This window comes from Bos taurus, chromosome 23 (assembly GCF_002263795.3).
Source record: "Bos taurus isolate L1 Dominette 01449 registration number 42190680 breed Hereford chromosome 23, ARS-UCD2.0, whole genome shotgun sequence".
NCBI classification, from domain to species: Eukaryota; Metazoa; Chordata; class Mammalia; order Artiodactyla; family Bovidae; genus Bos; species Bos taurus.
In genome coordinates, this window is record NC_037350.1 from 49,170,113 (window position 1) to 49,194,973 (window position 24,861).

At 49.6% G+C, this 24,861-nt stretch overlaps 1 protein-coding gene across 11 annotated transcripts in view; it reads right to left on the minus strand.

The window, feature by feature from the left end:
• FARS2 (phenylalanyl-tRNA synthetase 2, mitochondrial) overlaps positions 1 to 24,861 on the minus strand; it is a 305,944-nt gene that overhangs the window by 58,599 nt on the left and 222,484 nt on the right. Inside the window, exon 9 of one of the 11 annotated variants that reach the window (XM_024983445.2) lies at positions 1 to 24,861. This exon is cut by the window's right edge and continues 5,415 nt beyond it. The gene's annotated coding sequence lies outside the window, so the exon portion shown is untranslated. 11 annotated transcript variants of the gene reach the window in all.

Consider the following 24,861-nt stretch of genomic DNA (forward strand, 5'->3'; position numbering starts at 1 on the left):
CAGAAAGAAACACGGGCTATCAACCTATACCTGGATGCAGCTGTTTCCACACTGGGTCAGCGGATTTAGCTTTACTTAGCTTTAGAGGCAGAACAAGTCTTTATTCTGCAAAAACAGGTGGATGAATCCTTTACGATGAACAGTGAAGCCCTGAGGACAGGGACGCTGAAGAAGAGAAAGGGAGGCCAGCCACACGGTGAAGTAAAGGATCCCGCAGGGCTCGGGCAAAGGAAGTGACTCGTGGGACTTCCTGGGGTGAGGCCCGAGAGGTGGGTGTTTGGGGAAGAGAGGCCCTGAGGGGGAGCCAGGACACGAGGCCGGGTTTCCTCCAAGGAGACCGGAGCTTCCTAGCATCGCCCAGGAGACAAGACGGGGGCAGCCAGGGACTGACTCTGATGGGGACTCGCCCTGATAACCCGCCATGACCGCGGGGCCCAGGCTCAGCGTTAGTCTCCTTTCCATTATGTCCGACCTTTTGCACACGTGTTCACGCCACTGAGGGCGTCCTGGGGAACGGACAGGCACCAACACGGGGAAGTGACAGCCTGCAGCATGGCGGACGAGGAGCAGGGGCGACGGACGGGGCCCAGGAACAGCTGTTTGGGGCTGGAGGAGACGGCAGGAAGTCACGGCTCTGCGAACCCTGCAGAGACCCTCAACGGGGAGGCCGGGAAAGCAGGGCTTACACTGTGCTCGGATGTTTTTAAAAAAGGGGAGAGAAGTCTCCTGACCTGAGGGCACATTTAGTTCCAGTGACCTTTCTGAGGCCCGGGATCACTCATTTCGAGGTCCTAGGTTTAACGTCTTGCAGGCACGGTCTCTCCTGATCAAGGGTGTCGTCCCTTGAAAAGCACAGCCTGAAGGAGGGAGCAGGAGGTACAAGGCCCGCCGGTCACCCGTTTTCTGGCTTCAATGGAAGGTCAGCAGCTGCCGGGCATCTCTTCACCAGCAGACGACCCCACGAGACGGTTTCCTGAGGACAGGCCTCTGGCAGGACGGCCCGGCGCCCAGCTCTCTCTTCTACCCCCGAAGGGCGCACTTCTGGGTTAAGGTGAGACCACAGCCCGAGTCGCTGGGAGCAGATGCAGTGGATGAACACTCGGGAGCACCTGACATCATGCCGTCTGGCAGCTTTGGAGACGCCCTTGGGAGCTCCGTGCAAGGCGTGCAAGAGCAGGGCACTGGGACTGACGACGGACCCTTCTCGACACCTGCTGTACGGCTCCTGGACCCCAGCGAGCACACCCACCCCTGGCCCCCCACACCCCTGCTCACATCTTCTTTGTTTCTCAGGGATGTGGGGACAGACGTGGCTGAGGCTCCAGGGGCCTGAGATGGTGCAGACGGTGTCCAGGCGATGCTTGGGTCACAAAGGGTGGCTGGGGCGACGTGACCCAGAGGACACCCACGCGGGGCTCAGGGTGCCAATTTCACCCTAAGCAAGGGTGCGCGGCAGCTGCAACGGCGCACGAGCACAACCGAGAGGTTGTGCCTGAGGTCAGGGGCGGCGGCCGAGAGGAGCTACCCCGCATCAGACGTAAGAAGCAGTGGCTGCGCTTTGCTGGAGCAGCCGTGAAGAGAGACCCCACATCAAAGGTAAGTGAAACCCAAGTAAGCCGGTAGGCACTGAGAGATGGGATCAGAGGGCAGATAGACTGAAACCATAATCACAGACAACTAGCCAATCTGATCACATGGACCACAGCCTTGCCTAACTCAATGAAACTAAGCCACGCCCGTGGGGCCACCCAAGACGGACGGGTCATGGTGCAGAGGTCTGACAGAATGTGGCCCACTGGAGAAGGGAATGGCAAACCCCTTCAGTATGCCTGCCTTGAGAACCCCATGAACAGTATGAAAAGGCAAAAAGATATGATACTGAAAGATGAACTCCCCACGTTGGTAGGTGCCCAATATCCTACTGGAGATCAGTGGAGAAATAACTCCACAAAGAATGAAAGGATGGAGCCAAAGCAAAAACAACACCCAGGTGTGGATGTGACTGGTGACAGAAGCAAGGTTTGATGCTGTAAAGAGCAATATTGCATAGGAACCCGGAATGTCAGGTCCATGAATGAAGGCAAATTGGAAGTGGTCAAACACGAGATGGCAAGAGTGAACGTCGACATTCTAGGAATCAGCAAACTGAAATGGACTGGAATGGGTGAATTTAACTCAGATGACCATTATATCTACTACTGTGGGCAGGAATCCCTTAGAAGAAATGGAGTGGCCATGATGGTCAACAAAAGAGTCCAAAATGCAGTACTTGGATGCAATCTCAAAAACGACAGAATGATCTCTGCTCGTTTCCAAGGCAAACCATTCAATATCACAGTAATCCAAGTCTATGCCCCGACCAGTAACACTGAAGAAGCTGAACAGTTCTATGAAGACCTACAAGACCTTCTAGAACTAAGACCCAAAAAAGATGTCCTTTTCATTATAGGGGACTGGAATGCAAAAGTAGGAAGTCAAGAAACACCTGGAGTAACAGACAAATTTGGCCCTGGAATAAAGAATGAAGCAGGGCAAAGGCTAATAGAGTTTTGCCAAGAGAATGCACTGGTCATAGCAAACACCCTCTTCCAACAACACAAGAGAAGACTCTACACATGGACATCCCCAGATGGTCAGCACCGAAATCAGACTGATTATATTCTTTGCAGCTCAAGATGGAGAAGGTCTATACAGTCAGCAAAAACAAGACTGGGAGCTGACTGTGGCTTGGACCATAAACTCCTTATTGCCAAATTCAGACTTAAATTGAAGAAAGTAGAGAAAACCACTAGGCCATTTAGCTAAGTCACTTCAGTCGTGTCTGACTCTGTGCAACCCCGTAGACAGCAGCTCACCAGGCTTCCCTGTCCCTGGGATTCTCCAGGCAAGAATACTGAAGTAGGTTGCCATTTCCTTCTCCAACGCATGAAAGTGAAAAGGGAAAGTGAAGTCGCTCAGTTGTGTCCGACTCTTAGTGACCCCATGGACTGCAGCCTACCAGGCTCCTCCGTCTGTGGGATTTCCCAGGTAAGAGTACTGGAGTGGGGTGCCATCACCTTCTCTGAGGCCATTTAGGTATGACCTAAATCAAATCCCTTATGATTATACAGTGGAAGTGAGAAATAGATTTAAGGGACTAGATCTGATAGACAGAGTGCCTAATGAACTATGGATGGAGGTCTGTGACACTGTACAGGAGACAGGAATCAAGACCATCCCCAAGAAAAAGAAATGCAAAAAAGCAAAATGGCTGTCTGAGGAGGCCTTACAAATAGCTGTGAAAAGAAGAGAAGTGAAAAGCAAAGGAGAAAAGGAAAGATATACCCATTTGAATGAAGAATTCCAAAGAACAGCAAGGAGAGATAAGAAAGCCTTCCTCAGCGATCAATGCAAAGAAATACAGGAAAACAACAGAATGGGAAAGACTAGAGATCTCTTCAAGAAAATTAGAGATACCAAGGGAACATTTCTTGCAAAAATGGGCTCGATAAAGGACAGAAATGGTAGGGACCTAACAGAAGCAGAAGATATTAAGAAGAGGTGGCAAGAATACACAGAAGAACTGTACAAAAAAGAGCTTCACAACCAAGATAATCACAATGGTGTGATCACTGACCTAGAGCCAGACATCCTGGAATGTGAAGTCAAGTGGGCCTTAGAAAGCATCACTACGAACAAAGCTAGTGGAGGTGATGGAATTCCAGTTGAGCTATTCCAAATCCTGAAAGATGATGCTGTGAAAGTGCTGTACTCAATATGCCAGCAAATTTGGAAAACTCAGCATTGGCCACAGGACTGGAAAAGGTCAGCTTTCATTCCAATCCCAAAGAAAGGCAATGCCAAAGAATGCTCAAACCACCGCACAATTGCACTCATCTCACACACTAGTAAAGTAATGCTTAAAATTCTCCAAGCCAGGCTTCTGTAATATGTGGACCGTGAACTTCCAGATGTTCAAGCTGGTTTTAGAAAAGGCAGAGGAACCAGAGATCAAATTGCCAACATCCACCAGATCATCAAAAAAGCAAGAGAGTTTCAGAAAAACATCTATTTCTGCTTTATTGACTATGCCAAAGTCTTTGACTATGTGGATCACCACAAACTGTGGAAAATTCTGAAAGAGATGGGAATACCAGACCACCTGACCTGCCTCTTGAGAAACCTGTATGCAGGTCAGGAAGCAACGGTTAGAACTGGATGTGGAACAACAGACCAGTTCCAAATAGGGAAAGGAGTACGTCAAGGCTGTATATTGTCACCCTGCTTATTTAACTTATATGCAGAGTACATCATGAGAAACACTGGGCTGGAGGAAGCACAAGCTGGAATCAAGATTGCCGGGAGAAATATCAATAATCTCAGATATGCAGATGACACCACCTTTATGGCAGAAAGTGAAGAGGAACTAAAGAGCCTCTTGATGAAAGTGAAAGAGGAGAGTGAAAAAGTTGGCTTAAAGCTCAACATGCGAAAACGAAGATCATGGCATCCAGTCCCATCACTTCATGGCAAATAGATGGGGAAACAGTGGAAATAGGGGCTGACTTTATTTTTCTGGGCTCCAAAATCACTGCAGATGGTGACTGCAGCCATGAAATTAAAAGACGCTTACTCCTTGGAAGGAAAGTTATGACGAACTGAGATAGCGTATTAAAACGCAGAGACATTACTTTGCCAACAAAGGTCCATCTAGTCAAGGCTATGGTTTTTCCAGTAGTCATGTATGGATGTGAGAGTTGGACTATGAAGAAGGCTGAGCGCCGAAGAATTGATGCTTTTGAACTGTGGTGTTAGAGAAGACTCTTGAGAGTCCCTTGGACTGCAAGGAGATCCAGCCAGTCCATTCTGAAGGAGATCAGTCCTGAGTGTTCATTGGAAGGACTGATGTTGAAGCTGAAACTCCAATACTTTGGCTACCTGATGCGAAGAGCTGACTCATTTGAAAAGACCCTGATGTTGGGAAAGAATGAGCGCAGGAGGAGAATGGGACGACAGACAATGAGATGGTTGGATGGCATCACTGACTCAATGGACATGGCTTTGGGTGAACTCTGGGAGTTGGTGAAGGACAGGGAGGCCTGGCATGCTGTGGTTCATGGGGTCGCAAAAGTCGGACACGACTGAGCGACTGAACTGAACTGAACTGAAGGGGGTGCCGCCGAGGCTGAGGGCTGACCCTCAACCCTCCCTTACCAGCCTCCAGGTTCCCCATCCCTTCCCCTCCTCCTGAGTCTACAAGGACCGTGACCTTCAGGAACAGAGGGAGGCGCTCTTTAAAACAAGTGCATCCACTGGTTCTATCAAAGAGGGTTTTTGTGCTTGAAAGTCATTTATCTGAAGAGTGATCTTGGGAAACTGGGTGGGGCTCGGTGAGGGGAGGGGATGTCGCAGGCTGGGAGGGACGCACGTTTAGAGAAGGTTTCTTTGAGAACAAGATTTTTGACACGGTTTCTCCACGTTCATTCACCTCATCGCCCCTCACGACCGTACTCTGGTGGAGTCCCCATCTCCAGCTCTGCCCACGAGCTTGCCCTCTGCTGACGCACGGCCCGACTCCCAGAACCTCGCGCACCTGCCTCTCAGTTGCCTCCCTGCACATTGCATCCGCCTGCTTCTGCCATCTTCACCGCTGTCATCTGAACCCAGACTCACGCTGCTGCCAGGCTTAGCTGCCCGTCTGACAGGTTCCTTCGCTCAGTCACTCCACACACATTTCCTGCACGCCTGCTCTGTGCCCAGAGTGACAAACAACCCTGCCCCCTGGGAACTGCACAATCAAGTGGGTAAAATAAGATGTGAAAACAACCATTTCAAACACGTGCAAGGCAAAACGAGAAACGCGCACACACACACTCTGTTACATGAGCACTTGGGTGAAGGGAAAAAGACTTGGCTTTGGCAAGAGTCCTGGTGGGTCTCCGTCGGGGTGGGCACCCACTCCCCACCGTCCTCCTCACTGAAGCCAGGTGCGTGTCCCAAAGCAGTGGGGCAAGGCCACTGCCAGCAGCAGAGACGCACCGGTACCTGTAGGACCTCCCCCGCCACGGGTGGGAGGAATTGGAGGCGGCTCTATGTCTTTGTGCAGCAGCTCTAGTGATGAGAAAGTGTTTGCAACAGAGCATCCTGATGGCCCCGCTGTCAGAGAAGCCTGGCCAACGGAATTTTACGACGACGATTCATTACCAAATTCTGAACAGACATTAAGGCGCACAGGGGCAATGTAGAGCAGGGCGGGAAGAAAGCTGGTTGAAAGGAGCTGGGAGGACAGGATGCAGGAAAACTGAATACAGACGTTGCTTTTTGATTCTCTTGTGGACTAGTCCTTTCTAACGACGTTTGTTTGATTCTCAGCACTTATACCAAATCTGTATTTAAAAAAGAAAAGAAAAGCAGGATGTGTCGCTTGATAAAGGATTTGTTTTGACTCACAAAATTGTGTAAAAGTTTTACTAAGACACTACATTTCTAATATTTTTAATTGAAAGAAAAGCAGTTTATGAAACCATGAACAATCTTAGATATGTGGCTACTTTAAATATACAAAATGCCTCTGAATTTGAGCTGGATTTTTAAAACACTCATTTGGTCACTTTTATAGAAAAGCAGGGCAAAACAAACAGGTCTTTCTGACAGTAATAACCATCTCCCGGCTGTTCCAGGAAGGGCCATGCTCTGCGGTTTTCTCAAATGGAATTTTCTCTGTAGGTAAATATTGAGACAACACTTAAGTTGGCTCAGATCTGTCTATATTGACTTCAGGAAGCAGCAAATATCACGGGACAACACAAGAGTGAGGGAGGGAACCCTGGAGTCGTGATCCCCAAGGCAAAATGGGGCACACCAACACTTAAGACTGACTGTCAAGCCTTTCCCTTCCTAATATATAATACAAACACAGAAGCTTCCGGTTATTAAGTCTGGGAGCATTTAATACACGAGTAAACAGAATGAGACTTTCACATTCAAAAAATGGCTCCATACAAAAATTTTCAAACCACTTTGAACCCTTTCTATATAAAACACTATTTGCAATCATTTACTATATGATTCGGAGAAGGCGATGGCACCCCACTCCAGTACTCTTGCCTGGAAAATCCCGTGGATGGAGGAGCCCAGTAGGCTGCAGTCCATGGGGTCGTTCAGAGTCGCACAGGACTGAGCTACTTCACTTTCACTTTTCACCTTCATGCATTGGAGAAGGAAATGGCAACCCACTCCAGTGTTCTTGCCTGGAGAATCCCAGGGACAGGGGAGGCTGGTGGGCTGCCGTCTGTGGGGTCGCACAGAGTCGGACACGACTGAAGTGACTTAGCAGCAGCAGCAGTAGCACTGTATGATTACAAAGCACGCAACTTACACTACCTCAGTGTGACATAAATGTCTTTGTGGCTAAATGTTGCTCTCTGTGATACTTTTCTTAGGATGCTATTGAGAATTTAAGCAGGTCCCAAACTAGGGCACCAGAGGCATGTACAGTAAAACGTGCTGTTAGCCTCATGATTTAAAAATGGAAGATTATATAAATGCATGCTTCGGAATAAGATTCCAGTCTGATATGTGTGCTGTTGTTTATATCTAACAAATGCAAAATCCAACTGAATGCCTAAAAGGGCCCAACATGAGAATGGAGGAGAGAAAAAGAAGGAGTAAATAAAATAGATCATCAATAATAGAAATGGCAGAGAGCCCCGGTTCATCTAATCCTCTGTTCAAGTGAGTAGCCTTGATAACCAAAGCTGACAGACATCTTTAAATACCATTAGGGGGACTTCCCTGGTCGTCCAGTGGTTAAGAATCAGCTTTCCAATGAAGGGGATGTGGGTTTGATCCCTGGTTGGAAAACTAAGATCCCACCTGCCACCAGGCAGCGAAGCCTACAGGCCCACAAGGCAGAGCCAGAGAAGCCAAAATAAGTAAAGAGTCTCCAGCAGGAACTTTTTCTTGCATACTTAGAGGCAGTGCATTGAACGTTTTTTTGTAGCAAACTTGAGTCAGGCTGTTTTGACTGTTATGTTTTGTCTATATGAGCCTAACCAAACGTATTAATAGTAGTTATCTTTAATTTGTCCTTTAAATGCCTCCTTCATTCGATAAAGCAGTGAAATTTCCCTGAGGAGGAACAAAAAGAATGATTTCACCATAGTTTCAATGTAGCATGTGCCACAGTTATGACCAAGATGTGGTTCAATACGGGCAAAAGGTGATTAGGAAGACATGTTCTGTGACCGCGTAAAGCAAGTGAGAAATTTACCTTTCTGCTTGGTATGTGAAACCAACAGAAGACACGACGAAAACGAGGTCCCTTCTGAGGGTGTTCATGAACTAGTCCACGTTACTTTATTTACCTGCGCCTCTTCACTCTAATTTGCCGAAGGTGAGCTCTTCTTTCACGGTTTTCTACGTTACTATTTCAAAATACAATAGCAGCAACTTGAAAACACAAACCCAAAACAAAGACGCACGGTGTGATCACTGGGTACCGTTCCTCCTACACATGCTCCACGATGTATCCTCATTTAACATGTCTCTTTGGCACCATTTGGTGCCTGCGGAGTGTCAGCTGACATATTTTCTGACTAAACGGGTACTGAAGACAATACTACGCTGATACCAAAATACCTGCGTGCAACTGTGTATGGCTTTCCACCTAGCACGTTTGCAGTAAAAAGGAGTATACTTTCTCTGTCTCCTAAAATTCTCTGTCACTCCTCCCCAGAGCCTCTTCCTTTTTTAAAAAATTTTATTTTAGGCGGTGCTGGGTCTTGTCGTGGCAGAGCCTCTTCCTTTGAAGAGAGCGGGTGGATCGAGGACATGCAATAACTAAATCCTTGTGCAGACAGAGAGCAGGCACGCTGGTGCTACGTGCTACCTAGTACCCGTCATCCATTTGTCCATCCATCCATCTGTCCATCCCCCTACCTACCTACCTATGTGTGTATATCCAGATGTGCTACACTTTTTATCGACTCAATGGATCAATAAATATGCAAGTTTATTAAACAATGTCTTCATCAAATATTGATTGACCACCTACATTGTTAGAGAACACTGCTGTAGTTCCTCATAATAGCTGGAAATCTTAGGTAATAAGTACCACATATTCAAAGGAGTAAAAAGAGAGCGGGGCTTTGGCCCCAGCCCCGCCACCAGCTTCTTCTGGGGACTCTGGGCATTTCCCTTCGACGGCATTGAGCTCAGCTTTTTCTTTTGAATAATGAAGAAACTGAAGCACATGCTCTCTTTTGAAGAATTCCTCAGAGTACAAAACGCCACCAATATGTAAGTATTTTATAATGTTGGAAATGGGAAACGTAACACTTCTCCCAGAAGAACTTAGGGATACTGATCTCATTTAAGTTAAAATCATTCCAATTTGAGAAAAACGTATGGATTGTGCCTTCTAACTCCCAGTCAGAATCTGAGCCTAGGTAAAAAGAAGTCAGGCATTCCCAGAGCTCCTGTGAAGAAAACACGCTTGGGTGGCCCACACGTTCCCAAGTGCTGCAGGCCATAAAGCGCACCTGTGAAGGCCTGCCTGCGCTGGTGGGGTGCGTGCAGGGCAGCAGCGTCTCCCAGTGGCCAGTCGGCTGTCTCAGTGCGTTTCCATGCCCCCCAGGGGCCAACCATCAGTGTCCTCCGTGGGCTCTGGAGGACAATGAGAACTAACATTTGGACAACGGTTGTTGTTGATCAGTCACCAAGTCGTGTCCAACTCTTTGTGACCCCATGGACTGCAGCACGCCAGGCCTCCCTGTCCACCACCAGCTCCCAGAGCTTGCTCAAACTCATGCCCATCGAGTCGGTGATGCCATCCAACCATCTCATCCTCTATCACCCCCTTCTTCTCCTGCCCTCAGTCTTTTCCACCATCAGTCTTCTATCAAGGGAACATTTCTGACCAGTAAGCTTTCCTCTTAACATTTCTATCAAACACAACCTTAAAAGGAGGTTAACTTGATGAGAACACCACAAATGGAGAATCTAGGCTGTTACCAGTGTTAGCTTTAGATGCAAAGAAAACACAATTATCAACGTGGAACACTTTCTGTTTTGTGAATTTATGACATCTACTTCCCTATTTTTTTCTTTTCTCCTTTTTTAGGAAAAGGATGCACTGCCTGAAAATAGTTATCTTTAAACTGACCCAAAAAAGGACACATCTTCAGGATAAATGGCTTCTAACTCAGTGCTGGAATATAACACACAATAGGTCTTTGGCTGGACCACCCACTCTTGGAAAGTCTAACTTCAACATTTTGCTTAGTATTTGGTTGACTTAAAAAAATCACAAGATTGATTCATATAAACGATTTTAAATGAAAATAAATACATAAGGGAAAAACAACGTTAAAGGCTACCACAATCCTATGATCCAGAGACAAGCAGAGTTAACATCTTGCGGTACATCCTACTCTTCTGGAAGGTAGGTGTACATTATCTGTACGTATCTCCATCTATGCCCATAGACAAAATCCATCCCATGCTCCCACATATCCGGTGTCCAGAGAGCTCATGTTGGCACCCCTGCCTCTCTGTGCACATCTGTCTACAAGGCACCCTCTTCTGGAAGTCTCATCTCCCATAAATCTGAGTTTATTGGCAACAGGCATCATCGGCGCTGGGGTGAAGCCCTTCTGCTTCCTGGAAAGCACCCGAGCTCCTGATCTCTGCCCTCACTTCCCAAGAGCTGGCGCAGGTCCGCCGACAGCAGTGCAGCCGGATTCTGCACACGTGCAGGAGTACAGGGTTCCTTCCTGCCCAAGTCCCACTTTGAGAATAAACCACAGCAACTGCACTCGGTTTCCCCAGACCCTCGCACCTTTCAGTGGTCTGGCCCACACCCACGCCCCCAGCAAGGCAGGAGGGAACCGTGTGGGGACCCACTCCTGATGGCAGAAGCGGGGAGCTGCAGGCAGCACAAGCTCTCCTCAGCTCCACAAACTCGCCGACCCCTCAGACACCTGCCCGCCAAGCACAGGGCGTAAGGAAGCTGGCTGGGAACAGACACACGTGGTTAGAACCCACGTGGGAAGTGCAGGCTGCTGCCTTCATTGGCTCTGTCTCCCCAGGTTCCTCCAGGGGAGTGTGTGTACGGGCTAGGTCACTCAGTCGTGTCCAGCTCTTTGAGACCCTATGGACTGTAGCCCACCAGGCTCCTCTGTCCAGGAGATCTCCAGGCAAGAATACTGAAGTGGGTTGCCATGCCCTTCTCCAGGGGATCTTCCCAATCCAAGAATCGAACCCGCATCTTTTATGTCTCCTGCATTGTCAGGCAGATTCTTTACCACAAGTGCCACCTGGGAAGCTCTCTCTAGGGTAGGGACCACATCTAGTCGATCTTTTGTCTCTCCTCAGTGGGACGCTCAGTTTGGGCTCATGAAAGGTGCTCATAGAACTCTAATACTTTGACCACCTGATGTGAAGAACGGACTCATTTGAAAAGACCCTGATGCTGGGAAAGACTTAAGGCAGGAGGAGAAGGGAATGACAGAGGATGAGATGGTTGGATGGTACCACTAACTCAATGGACATGAGTTTGAGTAAACTCCAGGAGTTGGTGATGGACAGGGAGGCCTGGCGTGCTGCAGTCCATGGGGTCGCAGAGTCGGACACAACTGAGTGAGTGAACTGAACTGAAAGGTGCTGGGCACTCGGCTGGTGGCCTGGCTTGATATCAGGCTGCAGCGGTGGATGAAATACACGTCCTGTACAGCTGTGTTCTCCACAAGTCTTCAGTTATGCTAATTACACACTTTTCCCTAACAAATAGTGAGGAATCCTGTGGGTGGGGCTTTTCAGGTGGCTCGGTGGTAAAGAATCCACCTTTCAATGCAGGAGACCTGGGTGTGATCCGTGGAGCAAGAAGATCCCCTGGAGAAGGAGATGGCACCCCACTCCAGTACTCTTGCCTGGGAAATCCCATGGGTAGAGAAGCCTGGTGGGCTGCAGTCCATGAGGTCGCAAAGAGTCGGACATGACTGAGAGACTTCACTTTCACTTTTCACTTTCATGCATTGGAGAAGGAAATGGCAACCCACTCCAGTGTTCTTGCCTGTAGAGAAGCCTGGTGGGCTACAGTCCATGGGGTCACAAAACAGACACAACTGGGCGACTAAAGAACAATTCTGTGGGTGACGAGAGAAGGTCTATCTCATCCCATTACTGTCATTATGCAAAAGGCTGTCTACTCCAAAGAGAAAATATGGCGTCGTCAAACTCCAGGGAAGAAACTGAGAGGAACACGTTGTCCTTGGTAACCAGGCTTAGTCTCCATCATGAATCACTGTGGCCTCATTCTGACAGGTCCGGTTACAGCCTAGCCCCGATCACACCAAGCAGTGACTCAGCTACGAGGAGACTTCAGATGCTATTTTTAAGGGGGAGGGGGAGGCAGGAGGCTTCATGATGCCTTCCTGAATTTTAACAGCCTAAACTAAATCTCCACTTTGACACTTGGAATCATTAACCTGCCCCTGAAGTTGTGTAACCTCTACAGTTTACTTTTATATCGCAGCTTGCTCATTCAATCCACAAATGACTGCCATGGTGAAAATCTGGTTGAAACGGAAAAGGGGAGTTTTCCAAAGAGTCGGGGCCTAAGGGAAGCAACTTGTGGTGCAGAGGATGGAGCGCTAGCTGGACAGTCAGACGCTTGGTCTCTGGAAGCTGACTCTGGGGGTCTGAAGGGCCGTGCCCAGGGTGGGCAGTGGGGCAGCTGTGCCGGGGGGTGGGGGGGTGGGGGGGTGGTCCCAGGGTGAGCATCAGGGCATGGTGGGCATGTCTGCCCTGCTGACTGTGCACCTGGATTTGGTAAAGAAAGCTGGCCCGACTTTGGGGATCCTGTGTCCAACCCCATGGACCTCAGTGCTGTCTGCTTACTTCCTCTCCAGGCCCCGCTCCCCATGTTGGCTTTGCCGATCCGCAGCCACCTTGTAGCCGCCAGGACCCCTGCTATCAGCTGCTATCAGCTCACCAACGCCTCCCTGACTTCTTCCAGCTGCGCCTGCCCCTTGAGCTGTTAGAACAGTGCACGTGTGTCCAGAGTAGACGCATGACATTTCTGTGAAAACGCAAGACGGTGCTCTCCTCATGGTCAGAATTTTGTCCACTCGCCTGCCGGAGTCCCTGGTCACCTACAGCAATTCTTAACTTTTGTTCTGGACACAGTTCGATGGTCCCTGAGGCCCCCAGCTGACCCCGGAGCAGTTTCTGCCGAGAGGATCCCTCGCTGTCTCTGGGGAGGAGCCGGCGGGCAGCGGGGGGACCTCTCCCGAGGTCAACTCTGCTCCAGACAGCGATCACCCGGGGACCGTCCCGCAGTGGCCAAACCGACCAAACCGACCTCTGAAGACCCGCGTGCGGCTCTTTAAAGAACGCTCGTTTCCAGAGCAAACCCTCTCCCGGGCTGCGAGGCCGGAGAAGACAGCAAGGACACGTGCAAGGAGGGCTAACCCCGCTACCGGGACGGCAGACGGCGGCCCTGGACGTGGCTTCTTCCTGCAGCTGCGGGGTCTGGACCCAAATCAGCACGGAGGGCACCGCGGCCGAGCGGACGTCCCCCTCTGCCCCTGGCGAGCCCACTCCGGACCGTTCGCCCGCCCAGTGCCTGCGGCTTTGGGGGTGGGAGGGCCGGGACTGTGGGGGCAGCTCTCCACCGGTCCCGGAAGTGCCGGCCCGGAGCCTCGACTGCCTTTCCCAGCAGCTCGTGGACGCGGACACTTCCTCCTCCTCCTCCTCAGCTGCTGGCCGGCAGCGGGCCCCAAGCTAGTTAAAAGTAACCGTAATAGACATGAGGCAAACGAATTATATTTAACTCTCACCGCCACCTCAGGGATTGTCTAGAGACAGGAATAATTTTAGCTTCTGCTCCATAAGTCCCCAGCTGAGGCAGAAAGTAATTACCTGAGGATTCACCATGAGGCACTCACTGACATGAGGTGTGTATTCCAGTGGGAGAACGTTCAGATTTCTTACACAGTCAGGCACGGAGAATACGGTCCTGGGTGGGCACAACAAGGCCAGGAAAATGAAGATGTTCCAGGAACATACAAATCCAGTGACGTCACCTGACTCTGGGGCTTTGTTAAGAACTAGTAACAGTCATGGAGGGTCCTGGTGGAACGTCGCACTGTCAGGACAGGGCCTGCTGTGCAACGTAAATCCTGAACGTCATATATCAGACAGTCGGCTTTCCCAGAGAAGAAGATGCATGGCAACACTTGAAAAGTGTGCTTTAAAAAAAATGTAATTGGGCTTTATTAAAAAGCAGAGACATCACTTTGTTGACAAAGGTCCGTATATAAGTTATGGCTTTTCCAATAGTCATGTTTGAATATGAGAGTTGGACCATAGAGAAGGCTGAGCACTGAAGAATTGATGCTTTCTAATTGTGGTGCTGGAGAAGACTCTTGAGAGTCCCTTGGACTGCAAGGCGATCAAATCAGTCAATTCTAAAGGAATTAACCCTGAATATTCATTGGAAGGGCTGATGCTGAAACTCCAATATTTCGGCCACCTCATGTGAAGTGCTGACTCATTGGAAAAGACCCTGATGCTGAGAAAGATTGAAGGCAAGAGAAGAGGGGGTGGCAGAGGATGAGATGGTTAGATAGCATCAGCAACTCAATGAAGCTGAATTTAAGCAAACTCCACAAGAGAGTGAAGGACGGGGAAGCTGGGAGTGCTGTAGTCCATGGTGTTGCCAAGAGTCAGACACGACTTAGCAACTAAACAACGACAACAAACTGGGCTTCAGTGCCCGGCACGCTGATCAGAAACCAAGCGTATCCATCTATTAAAGCAGGGGCTTACTCACTCAGCAGCATTTGTGAGCAGACAGTGTGTGTTTCTGGAAGTACCTACGAGTAGTAACAACTTGTCTGAAATGCCGTTCCTCACAGGCACTCTGAAATTCTGCACTTCATTTATTCTGAATACTCTCCCCATGTGCAACACGCTCACTTGGCCACTTGTGTCCCGTGTGCTTATGATGCGTCAGCTGAGGCTCCAGCATGGCAGGGATGAAGAACCTACGACAGGGCCTCTGTGCTTCAGAGGCGGGTGAGGAGACACAGCCCTGACGACTTCCTGCGTCTGGTCTCTGCCCCGAAGAGCAAGGGGTGACCTTCCAGCACAATGGCAGCTGTTGGCCCTGGTCTATGTCCTTCAAGGGGAGACGCCTGAACGGGACCTGACGGGTGACTGCACCACCCACCGCTGCTGAACCCCACAGGCCCTTGGCACACACGTGCTCAGGGCATCACGTCCCGAAGGTGGGGGCCCGCATCCTCTGCACACCACAGTTAACTTGGACACAGATCTCTGCTGCTTCGTGGTTTTACATCTCGCCTAGCTCCACGGAGGATTTAGAGAGGCTTACGATAGAAACTACACCATAAAATAATGCTGGAATAGGAATAAAAATAAAGAATCCACGTGGGGGGTGGGATGCGACCAATACATTCCTCAAGCCAGACTCACTTCTGCCCACTCCTTCCCCGCCTCCTTCACAGGAAACTCGCAGGCAGACAGGAGGGCGTGGGCTTGGGGTTGCTGGGTGCTCTGCCCAGCTGGGTGCCACCCTGGCGGCCCGTCCTTTCCTGTGTGGACCAGGAGCCATGACGAGCAGGAGTGACCCACAAGGCAGGATTCGAGTTGCAGCTGAAATACCATGAGAGCCAGAACAACACGATCTGCTAGGCGCTCTGAGCTGACTACCATCCATCCATCCATCCATCCAAGATCACTCTCTTAGGAGGAAGGGAATTAACATTTGTTTTTTTTTCAGTGACTGTACTAAGTACCTTATATTTATTATTAAGACACAGTTCTCCTGAAAACACTATGCAGTAAGTATCACCATCCCCATTTTTACAAGTAAAAACACTGAGGCTCAGAGAAATTATTAACTTGCTCAAAGTACACAGCAACTGAGAGGTAAAGCTAGAATTCCAACTTGGATTTGTCTTCAAAGCTGTAGATTTTTGCTTCAGCTATTGCTACATTAAAAAAAAAATAAAACAGATTAAACATTTTGCCTGAATCAAGCAGCAAAAACCAACTAAAAAAGTCAACCATTCATTTAAATAAGCTTTAGCGATTCTTTTCCCACTGGTTTCTTTGATCATCGGGCTGAAATGCCTCATTGATCAGCTATTGCAACGTCATGGAGAACCCTAACAGTGTGCCGGGCGTCTCCCTAGCTTTCTCAAAGGTAGACCCGAGCTTGAGTCTGTACAGTATTATGGATGTTAGCAGCCGCTGTCCAACAGTACAAGAGTGAAAATAAATATTTGCCTATGTGGCTGCATACACAATGCATATAAAACAAAACTAAATTCATATATAAGTCATCAGCGTTCATAAGTAAAATTCAACATAAGTGAAGCTGCTAATAAACTCCACCTCATTCGCTAGGGTGGGGAGGAGGCCAAATTTAAAAACCTCTCATCTTTTCAGGCTTACTGCTTATTCTGAGTATACAGAGACTTCTGAAAGAGTGGAGCTGAGCAGGAAGAATGATGGGCATTAAAGGCACGTTGCCATGAATGGTAAAGCGAATGTTGGGAGGGGGCTGTGAGAAAGCTTAGCACTCCCAGAAGCTTGCACAGTGCCAGTGTAATCGCCCATTGAGGTCAGAAGTGCTTCTCTGACTCTAAGTGTCGGTCACCAGCAGCCAAAGTATTTGAAGATGAGAAAGCATGAGCCTCCACCAACCCAGTCAACTCTTGTTGCGGCCAGAAAGAAAGGTAGACCAGAAGGCCAGCATCTCCCCCTCTGCTTTCCCTTCAAGAGAGACAGTTCTACAAGCTCATTTGGTGCCGAGATTTTCCATAAATCTATGGATTCAGCTGCTGGCTCCACAATTGGTATTTGTAGTTTCCTTTTAAGGGGCTCTCTGTAATGTCAAATGATACCTCTTTTTCTCTCCCCTGAATTTGGTCTTGTTGGACACGATCTTAATCACATCTTAATAATTTTCTTTCCTGGTGTATATTTGTATCTCTAGTATCTAGCATTGCATATGTCTGGTACATGGCAAATCTGAACTGCACGCTAAACATTGATTAAAATTTCCTCTCTCTCTTTAGCTGGCAAGGGTACTGCGAGCCTGGTACCATACAGGATAGAACTCCACACTGTTCTTGGGGGTCAGCCTGGTTGCTCTCCTGTGATGAAGGGTCTCATAAAGCACATCCAGACGCCGCCTCTACTAACTCAACACACATCCCTGCAGTGGCCACGACCAGCCAGTGCCAACTGAACACACTGATGTGCCTTGCTCTGTATAACAAGCACAGATACTTGCAAACCGTATATCTCTGATAATGGGTCAATATCCAAAAAATACAAAGAAGCCATGCAATTCAATAGCAAAAAGCCCAAATAACCCAACTGAAGAGTGGGCAAAGAATTGGAACAGATATTTCTCTAAAGAAGATGTATGAAAAGTCAAGAGGCACATGAAAGACGCTCAACATCGCTGGTTGTTAGGTGAATGCAAATTCACATCACCGTGAGCTGTCACCTCCCACCTACGAGAACGGCCACCACCAGAAAGGCCATGGAGAGCAAGTGCCGGCATGCGTGTGGGGAACAGGGGCCCTCAGGCATGTGGATGGGAATATAAATCAGTATGGCCACTGTGGAGAACAGTATGGAGGACCCTCAAAAAAATTAAAATTAGAACTACCATATGATCCAGCAATTCCGTTTCTGGGAATATATCCAAAGGCAATGACAACACTAACTCAAAAAGATATCTGCACCCCCATGGTCACTCAAGTGTTATTTATAACAGGCAAGACGTGGGAACAACCTAGATGTCCAGGATGAATGAGTGGATGAATAAGTAGTTGTCGTGTGTGTGTGTGTGTGTGTGTATGTGTGTGTGTATACATAAAATGATACACTGTGCTCAGTCAGTCATGTCTAACTCTGCAACCTCAGGGACTGTAGCCCACTAGACTCCACCATCCATGGAATTTTCCAGGCAAGAATACTGGACTGGGTTGCCATTTCCTATTCTAGGCGATCCTCCTGACCCAGGATTGAACCCATGTCTCCTGCAATGGTGGGCGGATTTTTTAATACTAAACTACTTGGGAAGCCCATAATGATACATTATTCAGCCATAAAAAAATGAGAAAATGCTACCATTTGCAACAACATGGATGAACTTTGGAGGCATTACATTAAGTGAAGTAAGTGACACAGTGAAAGACAAATGCTCTATGATCTAATTCACATATGGAATTAAAAACAACTCCCCCCACCCCCAAACAAACAAACTCATGGAAAAAGAGATCAGAATTGCAGTTATTACAGGTGAGGGATGCGGGAGAGGGCATTGGAGGAAGGTGGTCAAAAGGAACAAACTTCCGGTTATAGGATACGTAAGTACCTGGGATGTAATGGATAACGTGACTATAGCTAAGGAAATGGCAACCCACTCCAGTGTTCTTGCCTGGAGAATCCCAGGGATGGCGGAGCCTGGTGGGCTGCCGTCTATGGGGTCGCACAGAGTCGGCCACGACTGAAGCGACTTAGCAGCAGCAGCTGCAGCAGCATAGCTAACACGGCTTTATGATACATAAGAAAGTCGTCAAGAGATTAGATCCCAGGAGTTCTCATCACAAAAAGAACATTTTCCCCCGTTTCTCCTTTATTTTCTTTTTATTGAATCCATACGAGGAGATGGATGTTAACTGAACCTACTGGTCATCATTTCACAGTATGTGTAAATCAAACCCCGTGCTTGTACATCTGAAACTTGGGCAGCAATGGATGATAATTATTAAAAACAACAACAACAACAAAGAGCCACCAGTTTTCCCCCCAGTTATGTTGCTTTTCAGTAAAACACATATCCCAAGTCGGCCAGGGAATGGCTGGGTCGTTTGTGTAGCACACCGTTGCCGTCACAGGGCACCGCACCCTGTGGTCACAGGGTGATCTGGGTGTCACAGGAAGCACCCAGTACTGAGAGCTCAGTTCAGCTCAGGGAGTCAGTGAACCCCAGAGCCTTTTCCAGGACAGCTCCCCAGGCCTTCTGTGGCAACGAACGCCCCCTCCTCCCACGGGCCCTGACATGCCTCTCCACTCTGGGCCTCTTCGGCGCCAACGCTGCCCCAGCTCCAGCCGTCTCCTCTCCGGGTCCCCCTGACTGCCGCATCACCAGCTCCCTCCGCTGAGAAGAGTGGAACGCCACGGAAAGAAGGCGGAGGCCAAGATGTCACCTAGCAGTGGGTCTGCAACGAGCCTGTCATTTACACATTTGAGTTCTGCCAGGGTCTGTTTCGTGAAAGCATTAGACAGCCATCCGAGACACGTCAACCTCAAAGGAGATCGTTAAAAGGAAGAGACACAATCTCCACCAGCTTTCCAAATGGCAAAATGCATTTCAGCCCCTTATGCTCCAGAAAGTGTGTGGAATGTACTTCTCTCTCTCCCAGGTCACTGAGATGCCTGCCCTGCGCTGTTTCCGGCTCAGACACCCTAATGCGAGGGGAAAATGGATACAATGGAAATGGAACTTGCAGTCTTCGACTGCATAGAAGTCGACTAGATAGAAGTCACCTCATGCATACATGCCCACTCCCCTGTATCTCCTTGACTTCCCCATCTCACATCTCTCAGGAGTGTGTGAGGACTAAGTCTCCAGGAAATCCTTTCTGCTTTGAAGACAAGCTGTGTTATGTCCTGTCCACCAAAGTCTGCCCAGTCAGCGCCCTCTGGGCCTTCTCCTCGCTGGGTCCCGGGGGCCTCACGCATCGCGGGGTGCCTCCAGCCCCCATCCCACCCCTAGAGAGGGCTGAAGGGACCACCGCCCCGTATTCACCCACTACATCTCTCCCACCACCCTGCGATGGTGTCCAAGATGGGCCACCGGTCAGCATCATGGCCAGGGGAGCCTTGGGCAAGCATCTGCAGGGCCACGGTCTCTGACCACCCGGAGCCTGCTTTTTTCTATTGGGAAAGGATGACAAGAAATCCTGTCTTAACCAACAGTCAAGATGTCTTTGAAATGACGTGAGGGAAGCCGGAGACCAACGTGGCGTGGCGTTGGACCAGGTCCTGCCCTGCAGCTCTCGAGGAAAGATGTGTCCAGCCCCGTGGTTCACCCTCAGGCCACTTGCTCCATCACAAACAGCCCCCATCACTGGAGGCTCTCTGAATGCAGCTGAAATCAACCTTTTATAACTCTCGCAACAGCCTCAGTCCTGTCTGTGAACAGGCATACTCCCTTTTCATCATGAACCGTCTCTTTAAAACAACATAAAGAAAACTAAAAGCCAGCAGCATCATGTGTGGAAGGACGCAGGAAGCTGCAGGGGCACAGGCACAATCAAGCCGATGCAGCAGCACCTCTGCGAGACCAGCTAAAGCGCCGTGAGGACGAGACCCTGCCAACCTCTTCCCTGTCCACTTGCCCTTGAACTACCAGGGGACAGACCGATAGGAATCTCCAGATCAGTTATAAAATTCAAGTGTGTATGCAGTAAGTGGCTGCTCGGAGGAAGGTCCCACGTTAGTGCTAACGGTACAGACTGAGGTTCCCACCCTCGGCATCTCATATTCCAGTGAGAGCAGCAGATGCGTCCAGAACGAAACATAACACAACATCCGTTTCAAAGAGCCCTCTGCTTGGACTCGTGGGTTACTTTGTGCTTTAGTGGCGCTAGTGGTAAAGAACCTGCCTGCCAGTGCAGGAGACGTAAGAGACGTGGGTTCGATCTCTGGGTCGGGAAGATCCCCCTGGAGAAGGAAATGGCAACCTGCTCCAGTATTCTTGCCTGGAGAATCCCATGGACTGAGGAGCCTGGTGGGCTGCAGTCTGTGGGGTCTCAAAGAGTCAGACACGACCGAAGTGACTCTGCACTTGTGCTTTTGAGATGGTGCTTTTTATGTCTTAATTATTTATTGAAAACAGAAGTGGAGGAAATGCAGGGAAGTCAGCTTTGGGATGTGGACAAACCAGGAGAGTCATTGGAGCGAGAGCCTGGAGGAACGTGCAGACTGGTGAAGGCACGAGTCAATGCCCCAGGCCTGGGGGTCAGCTCTGGGTGGGAGAGGAAGCCCTTGGATCCCTCAGCACAAGTCTGGCGGGCTCGAGGGCCAGGCCAGCACAGAGGACACCTTCTCAGCGGCACTTAATTGACGGACTGGCGGGGATTGGTCTACTGGGCTCCCAGCCACTCAGAGAGTCTTTGATTTCCAGCCCTTTCTCTCCTCTTGCTAAGCAGGAGAGTTCCTATTTGCAGCATAAAATTAGCATAGAGATGAAATCGTTTCAGGGGATACAGACTGAACTGACACAGGAGACATTACATTTTTCATTTCTCAAATGAAAAAGTTTTCCTTTTTCTTTAAAGCCCAAGACTGCCGCTTAATTTGTGTTCAGATGACGCTTGCACTGCTGAGCGAGGCTGAAGGAGGCGGGGGAAGCCGGCAGCAGGGGTCTGCCCTGGGCCCCACAAGGCCCCGTCCGGGCGGCAAGGATGGTCCATGCTCCGCGCCTCCGGCAGACACGCCAGTGGCCTGAGGGTGAACCGCAGTGCTGGATGCATCTTTCCTCGAGAGCTGCAGGGCAGGACCTGGTCCAACGCCACGCCACGTCGGTCTCTGGCTTCCCTCACATCATTTCAAAGGCATCTTCGCTGTTGGTTAAGACAGGATTTCGTGTCATCCTTTCCCACTCGGAAAAAAGATTCTGAGTAGCTAGGCTGGGATGGAAGCCAGCCCCGCCCCTTTTTCCATACCAGCTCTGGTCTTTTTTTAGGATTTCTCACATCCCTCCTCTCTGCTCTCCTAAGCGCTCGCATTCTCTCCATTTTTTCTTTAGTGGATTGCTTCTGATCTCATTGGAAAACATTCTCTGGTCATTAACAATACAAGACAGTAAAGAAAGCTGTCCGCCGGTGGCCCCAAAAGGCAATCCCTCTTCAGTGTCGGTGTCAAGGCCCTTCAATTAAGAGAGCAGACAGCGGCCCAGAATAATACCAGGTCTCTGCAGCAAACAAGTCCGTCCAAACAGACTTGGAAGGAATGTTTTCTTAAAAGTTCAATCATCTGATTCCTCTGTTGAAAAGGGCTGAAAAAGAACGCTTTTATCTGTACCAAGCTTAAAGAAGACATGCCCTTGTATTCAAGAGTCCCACCCTCCAGGGGAGAGGAGGTTGTTTTTTATTTTTGAAGTGAACCATTTTTTTTAATTGAATTTATTACAATATCACTTCTGCTTTATGTTTTTGGGTTTTGGGCCATGAGGCATGTGGGATCTTATCTCCCTGACCAGGAATCGAACCTGAGCCCTCTACGCTGTGGGGGGTGAAGTCTTAACCACTGGGCCACCAGGGAAGTCCCAAGGGGGAGCAAGTATTGCTTATTACTAATATGGGAGAAGAGAAATCAGCATTCATACCATATACAATCTGACTACTGTGGATTAATATGTAGACATTGTGAAAAACTCTACAATCGCCTACTTTGTGAGGTGCGTGTGATGAGCACCGAGTGTCTGCTGAACGAACTGACAGTGGAGGCAGCAGACGGTCCCGGCCTTCTGAGTGCCCGGTGCCGGAGGGCACACCATCTAATCACAGCTAGACTCTGCTAAGTGCTGACCCTGTGCCAGGCATTGTTCTAAGAGCTCTGTGTGAATGAATTCTTTTAATCCTTACAATAATCATGTAAGATGGGTAGGATTAGGTCTGTTTTATAGAGAAGTAAACTGGGGTGCAGGGAAGTTATAATCTGCCCAAGGTCACACGTGGCAGCAAAGGGCAGGTCCTTCTCATTCCAAGCCGGGCGGCCTGACCCAAGAATCTCCCTCTTGACCACAACACATGCCAATTATATGTTGCTAGCTTTTCACGAAAGGACCTGAAAAATGACTAGTTGGCATTGCTTACTCAGACGATTATAATTTTGCTTAATAACTTGAAGGAGAATTGTGTCTCAACCACTGGACCACCGGGGAAGTCCCTGTCTTTTACACACTTGAATTAATCCAGAGATACTTCTCCCAGAGTTAGTTCAAATGGTAAATGCCATAAACGGGTGGGCGGACGCCAGGTCCCTCTCTGCTCCATCCTGGGGGAGCCCGGGAGGCTCCTTCTAGACACGAGAGGCCACGTGCAGCTGCGGGAGCTGGCGGTCTGGGCAAGAACCCCGAAACTGCCGTCAGGTGAGCTTAACACACAGCACAGAGGTGCTATGGGGATGATTGTCATCTTTCATAAATTACATTCTGCTGTTCACAGGGAAGGCCCTGCAAAACTCAAGTAATAATATGCATAGAGAACAGCGGTAATAATAGTGTAAGCAACGCATCGTAAGGATGAGGACAGCACAGCACATGAAAAATACAAGCGGTAATAAAAGAGCCGACAGAGAGAGAAGATTGGAAAAAAAAAGTCATGAATTTAAAAACCCGTGGAGGCCCAGAGTAACGCAAAAAAAGTCAACAAAAATTACAGTGGCCTGGATTCACGGCAGAGAGAAACCCACGCAGGAAAATAGGAGCAAAACAAACAAAAAACCACTTCTCCTTTCCTTTTTCTTTCAACGTAAAATATCTTTTTATGCAGTTGAACATACTAACGCCTCAAGGGCTTGGCAGCGGGTTTCCCGGGGAAGGAAGCAGGCTGGGACGTGCCAGCACCGGGATCCCACGAAGGACCTGTGCCCGAGCCCAGCTCCCAGGCGCCCCCCTCGCAGGACCGCCTGTGCAGCTGCCCGCTCCCACCTCCACGGTTTCAGATGCTCCCCCGTGTCCTCAGCCCACCCTGACCCGACCTCCCCATCACTCATCTCGGGAGGGTCCTCCCACCGGCGTCACAGAGCAGCTGCTCACTCATGTATACACACACACGCATGTGCACATACACACGCACACAGGCATGCACGCACACACAACGCGCATGCGTGCGTGTGCACACACATGCACGCGCACACATACACGCGTATACACACATGCACACACATGCATGCGTGCACCCACGTGCACATGCATGCGCACGCAGACACACGCACACACAAGTTGACACTCCAGTCCCCACGTCTGCTGTGAGACTTAGCCTTTTCCAGCTCCCCCCAGCCTGTGCAGCACGCTGACCTCAGCATCGCAGGTGAATCTCAAGGTCAGTCCGCCCAAACCTCAGCTTCGGCCAGTCCTGTCCTTTCACCCACACCTGCCAGCCCTGCACATTGTGGTACACAGGGTACCGTCCCCCATAACCTCAGACTCAATCAAGGGGCAGGTTCTGGAGACTTTGGTTCCTATTAATCTTGGGATGTCCACGTCCCTCATTCCCTCGGCCACAAGCTTGGTTCCCAGCTATGCAGCCACCTCCTCCCACCCCAGGGTGCCTCCTGCTCCTCCTGCTCCTGGCCCCGGGGCCCCTCCTTCTTCTCCTGGCCCCAGGTCCCTCCTCCTCCTGGCCCTGGGTCCCTCCTCCTCCCAGTCCTCCCTCTGCAGGGCAGCCTGGGTACCTCCTTCTGAACACCATAACCAGTCACCTAGCAGGTTTTGCTTACTTAATACACTTTGGGCTTTCTCGGATGTGGCGAGGCCTGGTGCAGTCTGGGTTCCCTACTTCCCCAGCCTCGTTGCCACATCCCCTCCAGTCCAGCCACACGGCCTCCCTGGGACCCCCGTGTCCCTGCAAGAGCCTCGATGGTGCTGCCTCGTTGGTGCTCTGCACGGCCTCCTCCTCCTCCTGCCCCTCGACTCCAGCGCTCAGCTGTGCTTCAAGCACTGTATTGTAACACTTCTCCCAGCTGTCATGTCACATTCATACATGTGATTATTTGATTAAAGTCAGCTTCTCCAGCTGGTCTGGACCATAAGCTCTTGGA